The sequence below is a fragment of the Nematostella vectensis genome, chromosome 3, assembly GCF_932526225.1.
Source record: "Nematostella vectensis chromosome 3, jaNemVect1.1, whole genome shotgun sequence".
Taxonomy (NCBI): Eukaryota; Metazoa; Cnidaria; class Anthozoa; order Actiniaria; family Edwardsiidae; genus Nematostella; species Nematostella vectensis.
Window position 1 is genome coordinate 6,353,947 of NC_064036.1, and position 6,256 is coordinate 6,360,202.

The following is a 6,256-nucleotide window of genomic DNA, read 5'->3' on the forward strand; positions in this document are numbered from 1 at the left end:
CTCGTTTAAGAACGTAATTTGCTCGCAAATTAAGTGCAATAGTCTATGTTCATTGATCTATAGCTTTGATAACGGATTGCTCGCAATTCCAAAAATCTACGATTGCTCGCAATATTTTGTTGGTGCTAAGTGCCTGCAAGTGCCCCCGAAAGACACGATTCGCCCCTTATGCAAGCCTCAGTCAGTCTGACTTAGCACAATTGGTCTGGATCTATACAGAGAGACTAGACAATGACTAAAAGTGATATTGCCTCAGTAATAGTTTGTACGTGACCTGTCACAGCTCATAATAATAAAACTCGAAAACAATGTTTTGGAAAAGCGAGATGTGGAAATTATTATTTTTTCAACATGCCAACACTAGGAACATACTATAACGCTCCCCTATTTCAAATAAGTTTCCACTCGGAGAATCCATGTGCTTCTTGTGTATCAAATCAATAAGCAAATAAGCGTAAATAAAAACAAATCCAGGCTTCAAAAGCTGCAGAATTATTGTTAATGTTCCTATGAACACCTATGGCTTTCTGATACCAGGGATCAGTCGTCTATTCGCTGCACATGAAGCACTGCGGGTTACGATATATCGATTTCCGAGTGCAACGTTAACGTTATTTGGAATATGTGTATAAACTTATACACTCTTTATTTATAAGAACGTCTAAACCCAATGAATTATTAGGAGGAGAATTACACCAATGATCAATAGCAATAATAAAGTTATTACCATGAGCACAATTTGATTCTACATTTTAGAACGCATCAGGACAAAAACAATTTTTTTTCTGCTATCTGAGCCTTGGCATGTTCTTAAAATTTGGCTGGACGTTCCTATAAAAAAGGTTCTCATAAAAAAAAGTGTAATACATAAACTTTATATAGAGGGTGATGCCTTTCAAACTTTGCACTTAACGATCGCAATCGGACAAATATTTACACTACCCATAGAACTTCGCCACAGGGGTTGGATTGTATGCATATTTTCTTTTGTAAAAGAACCGTTGGTAAAAGCTATATACGTAATATTTTTAGCCTTTGTCATTTTAACATGTGACTCAATAATATTTTAATATTATTGAGTTACGTGTTGAAATACGTATATGGCTTTTACCAATGGTTCTTTTAACATTTTTTTACCAATATATCCTCGAACTTTGCCACAGGGGTTTGAATGTATGCATATTTTTCATTTGTGAAAGCTATATACGTTATATTTTTAGCCTTTGTCATTTCAACACGTGACTCAATAATATTAACATTTCTGACCAATCAGCTAGCGAGATTCTAACCGCTACACCGCCGAAGGTATAGTTTTTGGGGACACTTATTCACTACCAATTAGACCGTTTCACTGCCACGGTTCGATTTAGAGTCAGACCTCAAGATACTGCAAGAACCGATAGGTATGTATGATTTCCAAGTCTATTCTTATACTTTTCTAAGGTTGCCTTCTAGTTTCCGTACAAAGATTTGTGAATTTGGCGATTATAATCTATTCTCTAACGCAAGATACCAAATATCATCGATACCTTAATTAAACTATTTCGCCAAACTAGTAAACCTTACTAGTAAGCCTTATTTAAACCGTAAAGATCTGATAACAATCATTACTACTTAAGTTTAGAGTTCTCTCATCATCGTGAGAGTTCTGTGACATCAAGCAATACACAACGAACTTGTCTACATACCCGAGAGCCTGGAACGCATGCCCAAATACTAGATACCCGGCAACTTTTATAATTTTGTAAAATACTAGATACCCGGCAACTTTTATAATTTTGTAAAAAAATAGCCATATGAATCATAGTTATCAAACCAAAACCATGTAGCATTGCTCAGAAATTAAAGGCGGTTCTGATGCACGAAGCGGTTGTTAGTTAGAGCGATTCACAAAGTGGGCACACAAACAAGAAATTCGAGTAGACACTTGTTATAATTACGCACAAAGGAACCTCACGCGAGCGATTGTCAAAACGATACCTACCCGACAGCCTGAAAACTTGAAGTGATTATGATTCATATTTTCTACATAAAATTGCGAGTTAACTCACAGGAAAGATTCTCAAAAGCCTAGAAACCCGACAACAAACCACGCTGTTTTTTTTCCGAATTGAGTTCCTTGCGAATCGCTCGAATTATGGTCGGCAGTTGAGAGCGATTTAAGATCGCTTCTAAGTTGTTAGCAATGCTACACGTTTTGAGATAAGAAATTGTTTTAGAGATTAGAAAAAAAAACTTGTCGGGTACGCAGTGTTTTCACAATCGTTCCCGTGAGGTTGTATTCGCTCATGCATCTCGATTTGAGTTATTTGCGAATCTGCATTGATACATGATTGTTTCGTGAATCAAGATCGTTTTCAAATTCTAAGCAATGGTACATGTTTATATATTTTCAAATATTGTTCCTTTGGTGATTTTAAAAGAAATGCAAAACCTGTCGGGTATGTAGTGTTTTGACAATCGCTCCCGGAGGTTAGTGTGTCTAGCCTTTGCGAATCGCTCTGAATAACAAGCGCTTCTTGCATCGGAATCGCTTCCAAGTTTTTAACAATACCACATGGATTTGAATGGATAAATATGATTCATATGGCCATTTTTTTTAACCATTAAAGTTGCCGGGTATCAAGTATTTGGGCACGCATTCCCGGCATTTGGGTATTTAGACACTTCAAATACACAACCGTCACCATTTTTTTAACGCAAAACTACTCATATTCTTGTAACGCAAACTTCAACTCCTAGTATTAAAATACAATGCTTGAATTATATTTTCTAAAGAAAAAATCTTAAATCTCTTCCTTTTACTGTTTTAACTATTTAATGTTTTCTTGACATAATCCCCTAATTGCAATGAATAGCGCTTGTTTGTCGTCATGAGCAAACCAGTGAAGGCTGACTACAGAAAATAAATACACACAGCGTTGTCGTTGGATGTCAAGATTAACAAATAGCCTTTTTGACTCGTGGATTATAGCGTAGGAAACTCCTTAACACTCGCACTAGGCTTAGCACTCACACGCGGCTAAAACAAAAACAAAAGATGGCGGACACGACTCATTGACTAAGAGTTATGCGCTACATACCAAGTAAACGCCTGCTAATCACACAGCACTGAAAAATTAAAGCGTGCCCCATCAAAATAAGAACTTGATATCTTGTCTTGCTCTTTTGGGGGTCTGTGTCTTTTAGGTTTCGATTGCGTGATGCAGGTATGGCACGCATAACTGAAGGGCTGAATCTTTATCTCGATAAAAGCAATTACACACAAGCGATGCTCACATGCTGAGATATTTGTCCTGTAGCGTTAATGGTATTTTTATCCATTAAACAAATATCACCCCACCCCCCACCCCATCCCACTAACCTGCTAGGTGGTTCTTGTCGCATTGGAGTTTTAGTAGGAAATGTTTTGTTTTCGACTATCCATTTCGACTATCAACCCACTTCACGTCAGGCCACGCTTTGGCGTAAATAGCGGTTATCAGGCAGTCATAGTTATCATAAGGAAAAGGATAGCATTTAACGATCCCTCAATAAGAAATAACCCGCTTCTTGGCCGCCCAGGGGTGGTACGCATGGTGCACTCGCGGAAAGCTCGAGATCAACTCAAGAAAAGCACTTAGTCTCATGCATCCAAGTATGGAGGTCGCAATATCTAAAAAGATATTGATATGCATCATCAAATCTGCTTTAAAATATTCTATTTTTTTAAGCGATCACGGTAACGAATCCTGCTTTCTGATTGGTTAATAGAGCGGTCCGGAGATTCCTATATCTGCCCTAGGTCCGAGAATTGATATTTTGCGCGCGCTGTTGGCTCAAAGTATGTTTTCGCTGGCGCTAGAAAAAAAAGAAATAAGTTATTTACCGGGTTAAGGTCGGTCAGTATCGTGCAGTATCGTGACCTCGGCCTTAAAAATACTGACCACGGCCTTCGGCCTCGGTCAGTAGTTTGAAGACCTCGGTCACGGTATTTCACAATACGGACCTCCCACCCGGCAAATAACCCCTATATATATTTTATCATATGTTATCTTTCTAGGAAGATGAAGTCAGTTCTAGCCCTGGTCGCCCTCGTGCTTATGGTAGTACCACATGGTAAGTTCAGATTAAATACATGTAGCCTGTATTATGTTTTGCGTTGCCAGCGATCCCACAGGTCTCAGCAAATGGGTTGACCACGGTCTATAGGATAACTTTAGTCCAAAGTCCTAGCGCATCGTTTGAAAGGTCGCAAGCGCAGTGAGCTCGCTAGCAATTGGCAAATACAGGCTGTTGAGGTAGGAATGCGTGTTTTATTCAACACCCACAAGCATTAGACATCACTTTGGACTAAAGTTATCCTATAGCCCGTGGTTTGACCGGGCGAAAAACTTGACAACCCCAAAAATGAGAGGGGGGAGTGTTAAGAGAATAGGAAACGAATGCAGACATATCCCACTCATAAACGCACACGAATGCCGTCATTTGTTTCGGACAAGTCCTTCACACAAACAAATTGCAAGTGAGAATCAAGCAGTTTCGTTCTGTTGCCCCAGCGTTCCAGTGGGAAATTATTGAGTTGCGCTCGAGTTTTACTTGCTGGCGTAGTCACCAACCCTCGTCCCGTCTCTAGCAGCTAAAGTAATTCAGCATTTTGTCTTAGCAAAACACTCTTAATATCTCTGGGGGTAAAAATATGTGAATACTGGCCCATAATTATTATAATAAAGCCTTAATCTTTCTTTCCCATCATTCTTTAGCGTCATCCCTAAACTGCCACTCGTGCCGTAGCGAGGTCGGTTTCCTGGAATGCAGCCACGATAAAATAGAGGAACAGTGCAAGAACGACCAGTCATGCGGCAAATACAGCTATACTTACGGCGGCAACGACTATTGGCAGAACGGATGCATTGATACGAAGGAGTGTAGTAGTTCGGAGATGTGTTTGAAGGATTCCCAGAAGGATAACTGCGTTGTGTATTGCTGTGACACCGATTTGTGCAATCCAGCCACAACAAATGTGCCTAGCGGAATCACGATATTGCTATCTGTCTATATTGCTTTCTTCTGCTTATATTTGGTGTGGTAAAAGACAAGGATCCCAAGATCGTCAATAAGGATTAGTAAGCAAGGGTGGATGACAACTGTTAATACCTGTGAAGGACATAGGCTTTTATACAACTTTCAATTTCGAACTTTTGGTAGGGTAGCAGACTTTGTAATGTCATTGGCACCTGTTAAGGCGACCACCCTCAGGCCCGAGACAAATGGTCGCTTTATGAAGGTTTTCACCTACTTTTGTATAGCTATCTAAATACAGTAATCTAACTGGGATGCAAGCATTGGGCTTTGTAGTGGCCGACGAATAGAGGATGACTGCTTATTAAATGCTGCGTCTAATAATAGGTGACTTTGCACTAAGAAATTACGTACCTCTTCGATCAGGTGGCAAACTCGAGCTCATTCAGTGCTAACGAGTCGGCCAGAAGATTTTTACTGCCAAAAAAAAGTTATTTTCATTGAAATATTTTTTCTTGTAACTTATTAGTGCAAGTCACCCATGATGTAACTGTATTACACAAAGACATGAAAAATAAGGAAAACCAAGGGAACGTGCAGAGCATTCTGATATATTTTTTATTTGTCCCCAATTTTTTTCGTGATTTAGCTTTTTCTATTCGAATTGCGATGGAAGTCTTTGGAAGTCTTTTAGAATATCCCACTACGATATGATTCCAGCATGTTTATAGATAGTTACACGTATATTTGATACGCAGTATTTTTTTTATGATAACAGAAATTAATTGTCAATAGGTTTGTTTTGACTGCTCTATTGTTCTAGTGCTCTCTCCTGAGTCGCGTTCCTGAGACATTTGCATTAAATTACGATTTATTGATTAATTGCCAACCGCTATCGGCAAATGACATCGTATGCTTGTAAGTTTATTTGAGCTGTTTTAGATCTTCTCCCGCAATCTTGTCACATCTCTATCTTCAGGTAAATGTCAATATGTTTTTATCTTAAACATTTAAAGCTAATCAAAGTTAAGTAATAATCAGTTTTGGGTTAGGTATTATGTCATACCTAACGGTTTTATCGCATTCAGATGCATGCACCCCTTGGGCCCCATCTCAGGTGCTGTCCAGTCGGTCCAGTTATTCCAACATCTGACTGTATTACTGTTCGTGTTCGATCGATGCTCATCTCTATAAACCAACAGTTTTCTTGTTGAATTAGCGCAACGCATAAATGATTTGGTTGCATCTTGTCCTA

The 6,256-nt window shown here is 39.0% G+C and overlaps 1 long non-coding RNA gene across 1 annotated transcript; it reads right to left on the bottom strand.

Annotated features, from left to right (window-relative positions):
* Positions 1–1,136: 1,136 nt before the first annotated feature.
* LOC116614181 lies at positions 1,137–3,655 on the bottom strand. The gene is made up of 2 exons (XR_004294405.2): positions 3,365–3,655; positions 1,137–2,896 (listed from the first exon to the last, which is right to left on the bottom strand). It is a non-coding gene; the product is annotated as an uncharacterized LOC116614181 (long non-coding RNA).
* Between the last annotated feature and the right edge of the window lie 2,601 nt (positions 3,656–6,256).